The 16,273-nt window shown below is 36.8% G+C and overlaps 1 protein-coding gene across 3 annotated transcripts in view; it reads left to right on the top strand.

Moving 5' to 3' along the window:
• Nucleotides 1-588: 588 nt before the first annotated feature.
• sntg1 (syntrophin, gamma 1) overlaps nucleotides 589-16,273 on the top strand; it is a 137,906-nt gene continuing 122,221 nt past the window's right edge. For all 3 annotated transcript variants that reach the window (XM_035428090.1, XM_035428092.1, XM_035428091.1), the window contains exon 1: nucleotides 589-1,748. The gene's annotated coding sequence lies outside the window, so the exon portion shown is untranslated. The remainder of the gene's footprint in view (nucleotides 1,749-16,273) is intronic.

Here is a 16,273-nt window from a genome sequence, read left to right as displayed (position 1 = left end):
AGTTTGCCTCCACAGAAACTCGTTCTGGAAGGTCACCTAGTCCTTCACATCCTCCAGTTAATTTTCACATCCAGCAAACAGTTGAAATTCAAAGAGAGAAGGAATGATTTAATGTGAAGATGGAAGAGAAGAAATGATTTAATGAGAAAATGGGATGTTTAACAAATTCAGTTCCTTCAAATAAAGAACTAAGACAAATGACGATAATAACCTTACAGCCTCTGGCCATAATGAAACCTTGAAGACTGATACTGAGCTCAAAATGTCGACGGGAATGTTTTTTTTTTTCTTCTCTTTTTTTTAAACCAGGCCCCCTATCTCGGAGATAGTTAAGTTGAAGGTACTACAACATTTGTTACAGTAAAACATTCAAATGTAGGCTGTGTCCATCTGTTTGGGCAGCTTATACTGTGTTTCCCCTGTTCATTACAATTAGTGCATGCGCCCCCAAACGGCAGAGGTTTCTCTTCATGCTGCCAATCACAACCTTCCGCGTCGGTTCTATTATAATAACTTGCTATAGTTGTATCCAAATGAACGGCCATGATATTGCAATTGACAACCGTGCAACTCATTTAGAAACATGTAGCCTAAGTTCAGCGGTCCTGTTCCACGTTTGTTGGTTACACTGAACGCAGTGATAAAAGCCTAACTTGCAACGAATAACTGACAAAAAATCGGGGGAAATAACGGCACCTAGAATGGAATGGCAACTTGCTAATCATCCTAACGGGAACAGCTAAAGTGCAACAGCACTGCAGGGCAGGTCAAAGACAAGGCAACCGCTCTCTTACCGTATCTGAATACCAATAGTGAATAAGTGAACTTATTACCTGTCCTGAATGTAAATATACCAAATATTATTTCCGTTCTGCCTCGAATTGTCACGTTTAGAAAGCTGAACCCCGAACAAAATAATGTCTGTAACATGTTAAAAATAGCGCTAGTTTAACGCATGCATATTTTGTACCTTTTTTCTGGTTCACATTTCTATACGCCGAACGTTATCTTCAGCCAGTGTCACATTTGATTTAGAAGCATTTCGTCGTTTTGATTTACAACAGTGTCAGGGCGGAACTTGCTAAGCAAAGCGTCCTTTGCTTTTGTAGCTGCAGCTTGGGAGCCGTTCATGGGTCCCTCTGCTAAACGAACTCATGCTGCAGTGAAAATCATGCAGATAATTGTCGTCACAAAGCTGTTTTGTTGCCCCTGCTTTTGCTATTTTTTTGCTTTTGCATGTTATTTCACACGAGCGGTGTACTTTCGCTAAAAACTGTAAATGCAGCAACGAGATATAAACACAGAGAAGAAGAAGAAACCCAAGGTTTTGTGATGAGTGTGTGAAAAAAAAAAAATCTGCCGGTCTCGTCTATCTGCTCAGTTTTTCATTCGGTCATTCCAGAACCACGAGGAGCAGACAGCGACTACTCGCTCCAAGAGAGGAAAATGTGAATCTTGACGCCTGGATTGTACTGCATGTGGACTGTGGGGGGAAAGCCTGTATCGTATAAGATAAAGGAATTCGTACAACTACAGCAAAGCTGCTCATTTCAGTTTGTGGTATTTCAACATTTTCGCCTCCTGCCCTTCGTTCGTGGAAGCTGTGGGAAGGAGTGATTCAAGGATTCTGTAATTTCGCAAATATTTTAAAAACGATTCTGAATGAACAATTTCAAGAAGTTGGATTGAATGGATTGATGAAGCTTGTGGGAGCTATATTTCATTACCACCTGTTACGAGAATACCAGGTAAGCCTTGTCGCTAGTTCTAATTCAGTAACTCAAGTGGTCATAGGCTAGCCTTAACGCAGTATGTTTATAATATAGATCTTTGCTCTAAACACTATCTTGGTAGGTTGCAACACAGCAAGAATCTGAAGATTGGTAATTCCGTAGGGTACTGCTTTATAAAACGCCCATAGTGTAGACAAATAAATTCTCAAAACATGGGCTTCGGAGGTTCTAAAGGCTACTGTATACTAGTAACAATTTGAAATGGCATTTAAGAGCACGTTATGCGTGTAAGTAGCCTACTAACACACGTAGCCACTAAATTGTATGAAATTTATTTGCATCTGAAGCATAATGCACAGCAAACCAGAAACTGCGAAAATAGAAGCCACGACAAAAGCAAATCATGCAAACATGACTGTGGAAATATAAACGAAAGCTAAAATGAATTATGTTACTGAGTTATGGCACTTGTCCAAAGACCTCAGCAAGTAGGCTAACGCTACTGTATCATTAATTGAACCCATTCGATAGAGGCTGATATTGCTATACTTTTTGCCAATAACTGACACGACTTGCATACGCTGTGTTGCCAGTATGTCAAGTATTTTTTAAACCAATAATCACTTCAGTGGAAAAAAAAAAACTAATAAAGACCTGGTAAGGTCCTCTCAAAAATTCTATAGTATAGGCAAATATTTAACCCTTAAGGAAGAATGTTCTCGGACCGCCTACCTTGTTGCAATTAAAGGGAAAAGCGATTTAGATTTAGTCATTTTTGTCATTACCAGTTAATTTACGTACATTCCCTAGTTGGAGTAGGCTACTTGACGTTTCACATGGAGCGCCTGCTGTACAAAAAAAAAAAGTCCGGAAAAACGTGCCAGTTAATTTCAATAGGCTCTATAAAGGCTCTCTTGAAATGTAATTTAAAGTAACATAACCCCAGAGGTCTGTTTCAAATCAGTATTCTTTTCAATGTAATTTCTAAATTCTCTCTCTCTCAATGCCTTCTTAAAACACGAAAAAAATCTATTTAATTGCCCGTATAATATAATTGCTCAGTTCGCCAAGGAAGTCATTTATCGTGCTGCCAGCTCTCTTAAAATCTAAATATTTAAATGTATAGCTCCACAAACAGCCGTCAGAACTACCTTAAAAAGAGCAAAATTGAGAAATTATCGTTTACCCTTGATGAATACTCTTCATTTGCTGAGACAAGTTCTGTTTGCGTTCAGTTAGATTGCAGTGCATTTAATAAAAGGAATGAGTAATACAAGGAAGAAGGCAGCAGTAGTACATTAGTACCATAGTACATTTTCGAAATGTCAAATACATGCACATACAATGTCATGTTGTCTTTAAACATATACACAATTCAATAAAAGCTGTGCTCTTTTCAGTATGAGAGGCAATACAATGTCATGCTCACAGTTTTTTATTGCTACTGTTAGTGACACTGGCATAAACATAACTTAAGTTTTTGACATATTCTTAATCCAAGAATAGTCATATTAAAAAATTAAAAATTAAAATAAATAAATAGACAATCGTCAGACATCCAGGGAGATAATTGATAATTGCTCCCAGGCTGATTTGTATGAATTAGAGGCATGTCATGAAAGTATCAGCCATCTCCTGCTTTTGTTTTTTATTTGAGTACATCTAATGTGGTAGCCCTACACTTGTACCCTTCATGAAATCACTTTCTTCACATAATCATAATAGTTTAGGTCTTACTGTTAAAATGCAATAAGATACTGAGGCTCCAAAGTTTATGCTGGCACAAATTATTAGGCATATATATATATATATATATATATATAAAACACAATCACATCATAACTACAGTAGCAAAGTTTTATCACTTATTATGAATAACCAAGGGGAGTGAAGTTACCGAATGTACCACCCCCCCAAAAAAAAACAAAAAAAAACTGATGCATATAAATTTCATCACAAATGTATTAGCAGTTATGATGTATCTATGTTACCCACAAAAACTACATTAAATTAAAGCATAGATTGTTTCATTGTTTTACCCTCCAATGAAATAGATGAGACGATATAAATTCACATTTTCCATAAATACAGTTTTTTTATTATGTAGACCCTATGCCGGGCAAGAGATCCAGCAGATTGACTGGTTTTTGAGCAGCAGTTTTCAGTTTCAGTGCAATAAAAAAGTGATGACATGTCATTGATAATTTAATGTACTGTGGCCGCATCCCCCTTCCCTGGTCCCCATCCCCCGTCACACATCGACCCTTTGTTAGCCAAGTGTCAACCGTCATTGGCAAGAGACTCAGGCTTTGGGGAGAAGTGCTGATCGGGCACCCTACGGAAAGTAAAGTTTGAGTGCCTGCACACTTCTCTCCTTCCCCTAAAGATGGCCTGTCCTCTGTTTTGTGGAATTGTAAAGACCCATCAGGTTCAGGGGCTTTCCCAAAACCTGTCAAATGGAAATGGCAAAATAATAATAAAATCATAAAATGAGAAATGACAGGGGGGAGTGCCAACAGGTAAATGGCATTCAAAACCAAATTAAAATATCAATCAGTTTGTGTATTAAATCTCATTCCTATTCAGATAAATATATTATGTAGTAAGAAATGAAGTATACCAGCAGTCTGTGTACATTTGTTTATACCATGGTTAATTCAGTTACAAGCAATGAAAAATTGAAAAATGTAATGGCAAAGTATAGAATTGTCATGCTTCCTTACTGGAATTTTGCTTGGACAAGAAAACCACACCATAGAAAAAAATGTATTTGGCATATTATAGTATCCAGAGCATCCATTCTATGCTAAGCCTGGGAAGAAATGTAAAGTGCTGTTATTATTACCACAATTGTGCACCAGGAAATGACATGGGGCCACACAGTGGTGCATATTTACACAGTGCATTATTCCACCTCATCGCAATTGTTCAACTGATTAGGTCTTTGTGTAGAATTCACATCTCTACAGTGGCGCCATAGCTACAGAATGAAGAGTCTTTATTACATGAGTAAAAAACATCAAGGAAGTGAACCCACAGAGCCACTGCATTTATTTTTAGAAGCAGCACATATCTATATCCTCAATCCTCAGTTGTGTTTTGCTTCTCCGAGTAGCTGGAGATGTTCTACATCTGTTCAGCAGTGAAACACCTTAATTCTGTGTGCTAAAAGGTTAGTTTTGATAAATGTTCAGGGCTGAAAATCCAGCGTGTAATAGCGTGAATTGTGCATATTTTATTAAATGTGTATATATGTCTGCAAAAGAGTGGGGAAATCCCGCTGGTACATTTAGGATGTAAACTCGTTTTCCTTAATAGCCTAATTATATATTTGAAAATATAATTGTGAGCGCCGTTCTTTAGGCTGCATAGGTCATTTCCAATGAAATGAGTGTAAGTGTGCTGACTGCTTTTGTGAAATCTGTAAAAAATTCTAGGCTACATTATTTAAAACAAACATTGAAGCCGGTTACCCACAGGCCACCGTAGGCTATGTACTGCAGGTATGACGGCAAAATGGTGCTTTAGAACGTAGACTGAAGCGTGTGCATGTAAGCTTGACAATACATTTCTCACAGAAATCGTAGCTTGTTGACTGTTTTAGCTTCATTGCAGTGGTGATCAAACTTACATGAAGCAAGTGCTAGTATGTTTGCCGTAGATCACAATTCTGAGACCTTATGATGTAGCTACATTTCCTCAAGCCAATAGCAAGAACCCATAAAATAGATTTGTTAATGTTATCCCCCCCCCCCCCCAAAAAAAAAAAAAAAAAAAAGAATCCCTGATGATAATTAGCATTTCACACAATTTTATGCCCTGTGTGTGCAATCTGAAAGCATTTGTGATTCAAATTAAAGAATATACTTAGCATAGTATTTAAGACTTTACTGTATGGAAAAACTGGAGCCTCAGAAGAACACATTGTATACAAATGTGAAGGGCAAATATATTTCTCATGGTTTCTGGCTTTTACTTCTCTGTTGCTACCCGAGATTCCTCCCTTAAGCTGAAAAGGTTTAGCCTTCCCATTACAATATGAACCCACTTCATTTTCCCAGGTATTTGCTTTTCATTTGCTTTAATATTGTGCAGGTATAGCCTAATGAAAACATATAAAGATAAGCAAGGATAAGCACTGCTGTACTCTCTCACATGTCCCTATCACTAATGTCATGTTATATTTTGGATTTAAACAATATATATGCATTTTGACTCACAGTAAAATTATCAGCAATCACAAATCTAACTTGCCAAATAGTGATTCTTGAAAGAATAACTATCACAGATTGTTCGAAGTCTTCTAGCTATTGCAGAAGACTTCACAAACGAAACTACTGAGGTTACACTGCAAACCATGGGGTAGCCGCAGATGGCCTGGTTACAGTTTTCTAATAAGTTCCTAAAACCTAAAAGCCTGGAAAAAGGCCAAAAGGTCTTGTGGACAGATGAGACCAAGATTCACTTGTATCAAAGTCATGGCAAGAGCAAAGTGTGGAGGCCAAGAGGAACTGTCCAAGACCCAAGGAACCACGCCCCTCCTCTGTGAAACATGGTGGGGCTGTTATGATTTGAGCATGTATAGCTGCTACAGGTACTGACTCACTTGTCATCATTGATGATGTAACTGCTGATAGCAGTCACTTGAACGCACCTTGCACTGACCAATTCTATGGCAGCAAAACCAAAGAAGCCATGAAAAACCTTATTCCACAGCAACAAGGACAATTCCGAATGCTGGCAGACAGATTTTTTGAAAAGGCAGCATTGTATCTTGAGGCTAACTTTGAATGACCAAGTTATTACACACATTGGCTGTCTCTGTCTGGATGAAGGAAGCTCAGTACAGTGGCCTATACTATCTTTAAATAGGCATGCATTATCATTTCATAAAGTAGTCTACAGCCTTTTGTGGGGGTTTTCAATGCATTTTGGGCTGTCATTTTTTTCTAGACCTGGAAGCCCTGTTCTCAAATTCTAAAGTGCAAAGGAAAAAGAATACACCGTCTAGTATTAAGTCAAAACTTACTGCTGTAAAAGATTCTAATCTACTCATTCTCCCATCACTATTGTAGAATGGTTGAGAGTTTGTTATGAAATATGTTGAAATTAGCAATGCTAGCTAACTAAGCTAAAATGATAGGAAACTATTACAAAGGTAAAATGTATTATACAAGTTACAGGGTTATTATCCTTACATACTTTATGCTTTGGGAAAGCTTATGTTTTGCACTAGATGAAGTTTTATTTGGTTCATTAATTTTTTTCAGTTGCAAGCTTGAGCTTTTAGTGGAGAAACTAGCTCTGCTTTCACTGAAGACAAGCTGTACCAAGATGTAACCATTCTGAATGAGGTGATTGAAAGCATTCCCAAAGATATTGTCTCAGACAAGAAGTGGGCCTATTTTTTCAACAGGAAAAGTTTAGCCACTAGATCGTTCAAAGTTGTGTCATTTATGTTTTCTCTATACCAGTCAGCAATGCCTTCGCAGAGCATGTGTGTTTAGACATATGGAGCATGTGTGGTCCAAAAAGAGAAACAGACTGTCAGTTGCCATGGTTAACCCTGAGCTCCAGGTAAGATTGCACTTTAAATTGCCATGCACTGCGTTCAAGTCATTCACTGAGCGACAGAGACAGCTAATAGCTGCAGCAGTGGGAAATGCCGAATACAACTGGGAAAAGAGATATTGCAGATATGATAAGTCTAACTTGACTAGGCTGAAGATCATATATACTGTATACAGTGGGCCTATACTATCTTTAAATAGGCATGCATTATCATTTCATAAAGTAGTCTACAGCCTTTTGTGGGGGTTTTCAATGCATTTTGGGCTGTCATTTTTTTCTAGACCTGGAAGCCCTGTTCTCAAATTCTAAAGTGCAAAGGAAAAAGAATACACCGTCTAGTATTAAGTCAAAACTTACTGCTGTAAAAGATTCTAATCTACTCATTCTCCCATCACTATTGTAGAATGGTTGAGAGTTTGTTATGAAATATGTTGAAATTAGCAATGCTAGCTAACTAAGCTAAAATGATAGGAAACTATTACAAAGGTAAAATGTATTATACAAGTTACAGGGTTATTATCCTTACATACTTTATGCTTTGGGAAAGCTTATGTTTTGCACTAGATGAAGTTTTATTTGGTTAATTAATTTTTTTCAGTTGCAAGTTCTTAGCTTAGGGGCATATAATGTGTTATTATAGTGCACATGTACATGCCATGCGTACAGTATTTCATGCATTAGCCACATGCACACAGGTTCTAGCCGGTGAGTGAAAATGGCTTTTATTTTGTTGGATATAATTATTTCATGCCACAAAGAACAACAAAGCTAAATGTTACTTATAATATAGCAGCCCCTGTTGTATTTGTAATTGGCATATACAGTGCCATATCTGATGTTATCTGAATGTGTGTCTGCAAAATGTAGGAGTGAAAAACATGCATGACAAATATTTAAATCTGCCAGTAATTGTTTTTAACAGCATGTCTTATGAAATAGTCCTATGTCAGAAGTGTCAGAACCATACAGTAAGTCACCAAAAAGACTCAAATAAATAATTTAAAGTCAAGGTAAGTTTTTCCAGTTTCAGAAGAACACATGGTAAACTATTTTGTGGCATACTAACAGATGTGTTAATGTTTTTGTAATGTATTTGTCTTCATATATTTTGATACAATTGCAATTACAATTACTAGCTATGGTATTCACTGCTAAAATGAACTGCTTGGTTGTTTGATTTTCCTCAATGTTAAAAAATAGTTTGCTCTGATAATCCCAATAGACAGTAATACTTGACAGAAATGCTTGGAAGGGGAACAGTACAGTTTCTCACAGGTAGGGCCTTTTATTAATCAACAGTCTATGTGAGTGTTTGAATTATGGAAATCATAAAAAGTATAAGTCTTCTGGCTTGCTTCACTGAAGGTGATGTATGCATTCCCAAAAGAGGGCTGCAGGGGTGATGGAAGGAATCCTGTGGAAAGGGGTCTTCTTTGGTCAGGACTCCATGCAAACACACGTAGGCGTGTTGCCCCACCCCTCTGTGTTGACAACCTGCAATTATGTAGAAACCAAAAGGGAATATTTAAATCTGCATGATCCTGCTTATTTATAAAACCTTCTTTCTAAATTGCCCATAAAACTGGAAAAAAACAAGGTCACTGTGCCAACCAAAACCTGTATTTGTGGGACAAGTTGATTTTCTAATTAATTTTTCCTCCTTGTCTTTGAATTGTTTCGATGGTATTTAAGAAATTATTCACGGTAACAACTATCTTTCACAATGTTTGCCGTGAATCTGCCAAAGCCTCTCTATCTACGAAATTAAAATGCACATGACCTTCTCTTCTATCAGTATCATTGAACAGCCTGGAGTCTTCTGCTACTCAACTTTGCATCATAGTCACGGTATCCTACACTGGAATTTCTGAACTTGCTCTTCCAATACTCTATATTGGCAGTCTGTTTTATGTGACATTGGCTGAACTACTGATGAATCTTTATACCACAACTGTTTGTTTATATTAAACAACATCCTGCTATGTAACTTGTTGGTTAGGGGTGCAACTAACGCAACCGACTGACTTGATTTAATGCATGTGAACAAAGGACTCTATTGTTCATTCCTGATTGTGGAATAATAGACCTCTGACTGAGACACCATCAAAGGTTTATTAATTTTTGCTTCCACACCAGATCATAATAAGTCCAGATCATAGGTCCATTAAAGGTCACAACATTACTTCTTTGGCATGTGGACATTACATCTGTTCACTTGATATAAAGAGATGATATAACAAGTGCTGAAACAAAATATCTATGTCAGAATGCTGAGGATGAGCACTTTCAGCTGGAATCTATGAGTCTGTCAAAACTGGTACAATAGTCATCAGATTGGTAATATAAGGTTTTATAAGTTATATGCATACATTTCATAACCATCTCACATTGCTTGGTGTAATTTGCACAGAATTTGCATTGGTGAAAAACAAATTATCACACTTGTTTTGTGAGCGTTTCCATGTCTTATATTTTATCCTTTTGTATCTATCATTAAATATTGAAAACCAGAGTGACACATTACATTATTATACAGTTTAAATATTGAATGAGTTTGTGATCAAAGCATGCTGTGCATCATGGTGTCACATACCCTGCTGCTTGGCTGGTTCAGGTACAACAGTTCTTTTGCTTCATAAACTGGAACACCTCAATAAATTACTCAAATCCTCAAATATGTGCTTGAGGATTTATGCAGCTCCCTTTAAGTAATGCTAAATGAAGCACCTTTCTACCCCCACTGGAAACGGTTAGTATACCTGTCACAATGTGCCAGTTATGGGTGGAGCAAACCGCATTACTAAATGAGTTTAATTCATTCCAGGGGAGTGAGTGGTGTGATTAGTCAGAATAAGTGGCTGTGTGTCGTTGACCAGTTGACTTGATGATGCCATTTGTTGTTTTTTTGTTGTTGGTTTTTAAAGTGCCAAGGTAAAAAAGATCATACCAAGCAGACATAATAACAACCATGTTGAACATTCTGGTGAAAACACTACCACAAGGTGAAAAATCTTCCCTCACACTCAGTCAGTGGTTCCCAAACTTTTCAGACCTAAAGCACCCCTGTAAATAATATCCAATATTTCCAAGGCACCCCAAAATGACATTGCACAGACTTTGCAATGTGTAGAAAGTGTTGCAGTTTTCAGGACCATACTGCTGTGCCTGACATGACTCAAAATTAGCAGTCTCTCTGCCAACTCATCTAATAGACTGTTTTCCGTAAGTGTCTTGTATAGCATACATAAAATGTGTTCATGGGAAATGACTGCATAGAATGTTTCTGATCTGTTATTCAGCGTATTTACGAGGGTGTATAATATTGTTATAATATCGTATCAGTAATCTACAGTAAGAGAAACTGAAGCAAACATGGGCAATTTAACCCCACCCTACCCTTGGTGGTTGTAGACAGATTATTTTCGACCTCTTTGGACTCCCAGTCAGTCAGCCTATGACATAGCCCGTGATCGAACTAGGACTATAGGGCCCAGCCTATGAGTAGCTTGTGAATTACTCAGTAGGAACTATAATTCTCTGATATTAAGTCGCATGGGGATAGTTCTTATAATATTTGCCAGCAGTGTAAGCAGTTGATGTTTTGATGTTTTTTTCTTCTTTACTTTTCCATGATCATTGACAGTTTTAAGGACATAAATCTTGGACTGTCAGAACAAATTGCAATTTAATAAAAGTGCAATTTTATACATAACCTTGTAACTTCTAAAATCATTCCATTAAATTATTTTTCACATAATAATAAACATACTACTGCTACTACTACTATTTCTAATAATAATAATATGAATTATTATTATTATGATGATGATTATTATTAGTATTATTACACACTTTCTTAAACCCAAACTGTAATAAAAACATTCTCAATTAAAAATTTATTTCAAATATGGCCCCATGTGTGCAATGTTTCAACTCACATCATCTTAAACTGCTCTTCAAGTTACATTTGAGTTCTGTGGTGACATTTGAAAAACATTCATCAGAATTTTAGCAGGCACATGTGTCGCTATCATGACAGATGGACTTCTTTCCTCACAGCTAGGTCTCCATATTGATCTCACATGACTTGGCTTGATTGAAACGTGTTTAAAATCCATCCTAGCACATCCTATTAAGCATTTACACTATATTGTGAATGCATTCCACATTTAAATTGTACCCATATTGCATTCTACATACTATATGATATCACAATATAAATAACAATTAGATCATTTAAAATTGCATGATTTTCTCCTATTGACCAGTGTGAACACTGCCATGTAATGGTGGGATTTCAAAACTTTTGGTTTTATTCCAAAGTCCCATAAAATGACCTGTTTCTGAAGACCCCCAGCTCAGTTAATTGGTAAACTTGACACATTTTTCCAACATACACTACAGGCTACAATGCAGTATTTATTTGAAACCATCCTATCAGGGTGGCTTTAAATTAATAACCCCCCTCTAATGAGATTCTCCTTACTGCTGGATTTATTGACTGTAATTACCTTAAACCAAGGTTTATAGATAAAAAATGAGTTGCCTACTTAAACAATAAACCTAAAGTAATGCAAGTAATGATTCCAATCAATGAAGGATTAAACTATGTGCATTCCCAATGCCGTAATATATCAGAGGTTATATTGTACAAACTAAAAACCTTTATACCTATAATATAATGAATACATATCAGTAGTAGATTCCAGGGGTGTTATATCCAGTTCAAAATAGGAAATCGTATACAGTAGCACACAGCAGTAGCTAAATTTACTTGTTCCTCCTTATGAAAATTAAAATTTTAATGCAGTGACCTCCTCACAAAGTCCTGTGCAGGTCATGGAATAAGCATGCAAGGAACTGGTCAAATAATAAGCTAATTAATGCATATTTCTTCCATCCGATGATCTTTTTGTTGGATACCCATGCCAGCAACCTATTTCAGCTTCTGCAGATGACAGTGATTCATAAATGACTTCAGGGTGGATGAGATTGTGGTTCATGTGGGTCACAGCATTTCACTCTGCAAATTTTGTTCATGGTGGAGGAAACTGTTTTCAAGAGAGGTTAAACCATTGCATTGTGTTCATTTCTAATTATTTTTTTGCAATTCACATCCGTTATGAGAATTTTTTAGAATTGGATTTCATATTCATGCAACATAAATTCTGTATTTATTTTCATAGGTCATGCAATGTGTGTGCTTTGTCTCTCTGTGTGTTTCCAGAATATACAAAAGAAAATACATTTTAGCCCTTAGGGCTTCCATTGAATTCAGAGTTATGTGAATCCTGGTTTGAGACTTTGCGATTTTTATGTAACGTTATCTATGCAGCCTTTCAACACTTGAAAAGGTGGAAGAAATGTGGCCAGTGAGGGTGCACATATATCTGATGCATGCAGGTCTTGTGTAGATGGGGTGTGTAAAAAAAACAATGCAGGTCAAGTCAGGATCTGGCCTTTAGAGAGTAAAATCACTGATGAAGTGAAGATTTAACTATGTGATTAGTTTGTGTATTAGTGGGAGCCCTCAGCAGCAGGACACAGTTGACCTCATACCACCACACCCGCACGAGGTAGAGTGCAGTTAAGTGTCCACTGATAAAATGGGCTATTGTATATTGGGGCCCACTGATAAAATGAGGCCCACAGTTATCATCAGGGACATATATGCTTCTCCTCCTTGTGGAACTAGCTTTCTTCTGTAATACTGTGTGGACTGTTGGGTGTAAAATAGTCCAGTCGATGAGTGTCAGAGGCATTGCACCATGGGTACTTCAGTGACAGTGCTCATTGAGTACATGCGTGGGTAGCAGAGTGGTGAATTGTGAGTCACAATTTGAGCTTCTAAATTGGACAGAAAGGCAAAAATGAAATGCTGTCTCAGGCAAGAGGATGAATGAGGAATATTTGTATTTTTTCATAATTAAATGTGAATTTATATGTATGGGGGCTGGTAAGGGGGGGAGGGGAAGGGAGGGGAGGTGTGCTCATATATTTTTGGGTGAGCAAAAGTATATACCTCAGGCCCATCTGTACCACGGGTCTGTTAGTAGTAGTATTATTACATGGTTTATTCTATTACATATGAATTTCTGGAAGGAGAGTCATTTAAACAATGAGCTCACTGACATGGGGCAAGGACTTTGTGTGCATTTGTCCTTTTAATTTAACTTCTTTATATTTCCTTTTTATTACATTTGTCAATGCCATACCTTGTTAGTGCTAGGCAGTCTGATCATGACATCTCACTGCATATCAGATTCAGCCAAAGAGCCTCACAGCTCGTAGATGGCAGGCTTTCTGCAAATTCCATCTCTGTGCAATGATGTAGCAGCTGCCTGCTCCTTTGTTGTTGCATGATCCTTGGCTCTATGAGCTACACACAATCCACTGAGTGCCTCGGAGCGGAGAACATCTACGCTAGATGCAGGACCACAAGCCTCTAGTGTAAAGTCCAGATCACTGCATCTGATCCCATAAGGCTCCTTTTCACTGAAAACCATTTGCAGGCATCATGTCTTCCAGCAAACCATACCTTTTTATATCAGCATGTGTTAAACAACAGAGCTTTGAAACCACATGGGACTGACTTCATACAAAGTTCTCTTTGTACACATACTTTTTTGATGATGAATGGGGCAACACATGGCTACTTCTAATATGGATCATGATTTCTGCCCAAAATATATGTTTTAATTAATGCACCAGCATTTATCTTTTTGCAGAGCTGCAGATTGTCTGCACTGCAAATGCATGTGTAAGGAAAGCTGTTTAATCCATGTCTTTGACAGTCCTAGCTAATGACCTCAGATCTTCCAGTTACAGGAAAAAAGTGTATTGATACAGTACCCTTCTTCTGCATCAGCAAAATATAACATTGTTTTTTTATTTCCAAAGTGAGCACCTGTTGTGGTATTAACTTAATGCAGGTCCCACATTTAATAATTTAGGCTAAAGCATTTAGCATAAATATGTAAAGCTTTGGGGTATTCTTTTTGTTCCTTCCTGGGCACATAATAAACAAATACATAGCTCTGGAGGCTTGCATACAATTAATATGTTTGTTTTTAGTAATAATTAGTTTTTTAGGGAAAAAATAAATCAATTTAAAATGATTGATATTTCATTAACATACAAAATCAATTAAACAAATATATTTAAATGTATTATTAAATAACATGTTTAAATATCAATGGGGTTTAAATATCAATGTCTGTGTGTGAGTATGAGCACACTGTGCAAAAACATTTTTGCCAGTGCATAACGTTGTCAGCATGTGTAATGAAAAAAGGTCTGGTTTGTTTGTGCAGGAGAAACAATGCATGTCCTTTTATTCAAGCCTAACAACCAATACACCATTAGAAACATAATGAAATAATCTAAAAAGTCACGAGTCACTATATAGTAGCTTGCCTCTGGCTGGCGTGTACCGGGTAGAAGTTCAACTATCCATGTTGAGATGTTGCAGGTCCCGTTAGCTATACTGAGGGACTGCCTGGCCAGTACTGGTTAGAGAAGCTTACAGGTGTGCTCGTTTTGTTCCAGAGAATCTGGCTTTTTGAGGAATAATCACTATTTGTTATACATTTATAAATTTACTGGCAGACCTTGTTAGTGTTTTTTTTGTGTTATTTCTTATTCACTCAAACAGTTGTTAATTTTATTGGAACAAGCAGATGGCGATGCATAAAGATTTGCAATTTTGATTTAAAAATACATTCCAAATTACATAGAGTTCCAAATTAGGCCTCAGGCATATGCTTTGTCTGACTTTGCGCAAATATCAAATATAAATTGAACCTTTTTCAAATAAACTTGCCATTTCTCTCACAATATTATTGGCTCAGCAGCTGCTCAAATTAATGAAAAAATATAGGTTGAAAAATATTAGAAGGTGCACATATTATTTTCCAGATTGACAAAACTCACTGCAGTCAGATTAAAAAAGGCCTGTAGATGACAAATGCACAAGTATATTCAGATGCATCAAACTCAGTGCCTGATGCAGACAGGGTCAGATAATCATTTACAGCATACCTGGAGCCAATGCCCCAGGTTACATCCATCATTATACTGTACATTGTAACCACATTATGAGCTATTTAGTTATTCAGATGAACCAACACTGTTCTCACGCTATTATGAGAATGATTTCACCAGGCTCACTCACTGACCTTCTGTTTAAAAGGTCAAGTGTGTGTAGGGCTTCTCTGCTCCAGAGTTACTGCTCTTGGTGAGTGGAGCTGTAGAAACAGTAAAATATAGAGTCCCTTCCCTCTAATTACCTCCTAAGTCACTCGTTTGTTGATGCTTGGCATATTTATTCACGGCTTCATATGTTATGTCCCCTCTGGTGTATCACTCATTTTTGCCTCTCTGTTGAAAATACATTAGCCACCTTTTCATTGCGGATATTATATTGACTTGTTTATGCATTCATTTTAGAAATATGGGGAATTTAGGACGTAGCTGCACAGGCTTCCAAAGGGCTCAGTTTTTCAGGATGTTATATATTTGCACTGAAACCTGTCTTGGATAGGCCATAAAATACCTGAGCATTAGTGACTTCTGTAGACTTCAGATTTATTGCCATTACTGATCAGCAATATCAGCTTATCTTAATAGGAATGCCATATCTGCCTTATCTTTTATCTGACATATCTCTTCCATAGTTTTGGGAAAGTTACTTTAGTAGAGGCAGAGAAAACCAACTTCTGTTTTGACTGAAACGCTCTGACATATGTATTTTTGTCCAAAAATAAAAATAAAAATCTTTTCCATCAACATTTTGGATAAATGTATAATTTTTCCAAATAGAAACAAGTATTTCATATTACAGATTTTTGCACACAAAAATCATATAAGTAAATGAATGTTATTTACAATGGTAAGCGCATATAATAATAATAATAATAATAATAATACTAATAACAATAATAATACTTATAATACTTAATAATAATACA

The sequence above is a fragment of the Anguilla anguilla genome, chromosome 8 (genome assembly GCF_013347855.1).
Source record: "Anguilla anguilla isolate fAngAng1 chromosome 8, fAngAng1.pri, whole genome shotgun sequence".
Taxonomy (NCBI): domain Eukaryota; kingdom Metazoa; phylum Chordata; class Actinopteri; order Anguilliformes; family Anguillidae; genus Anguilla; species Anguilla anguilla.
This window is presented reverse-complemented; position numbering and strand designations above follow the sequence as displayed.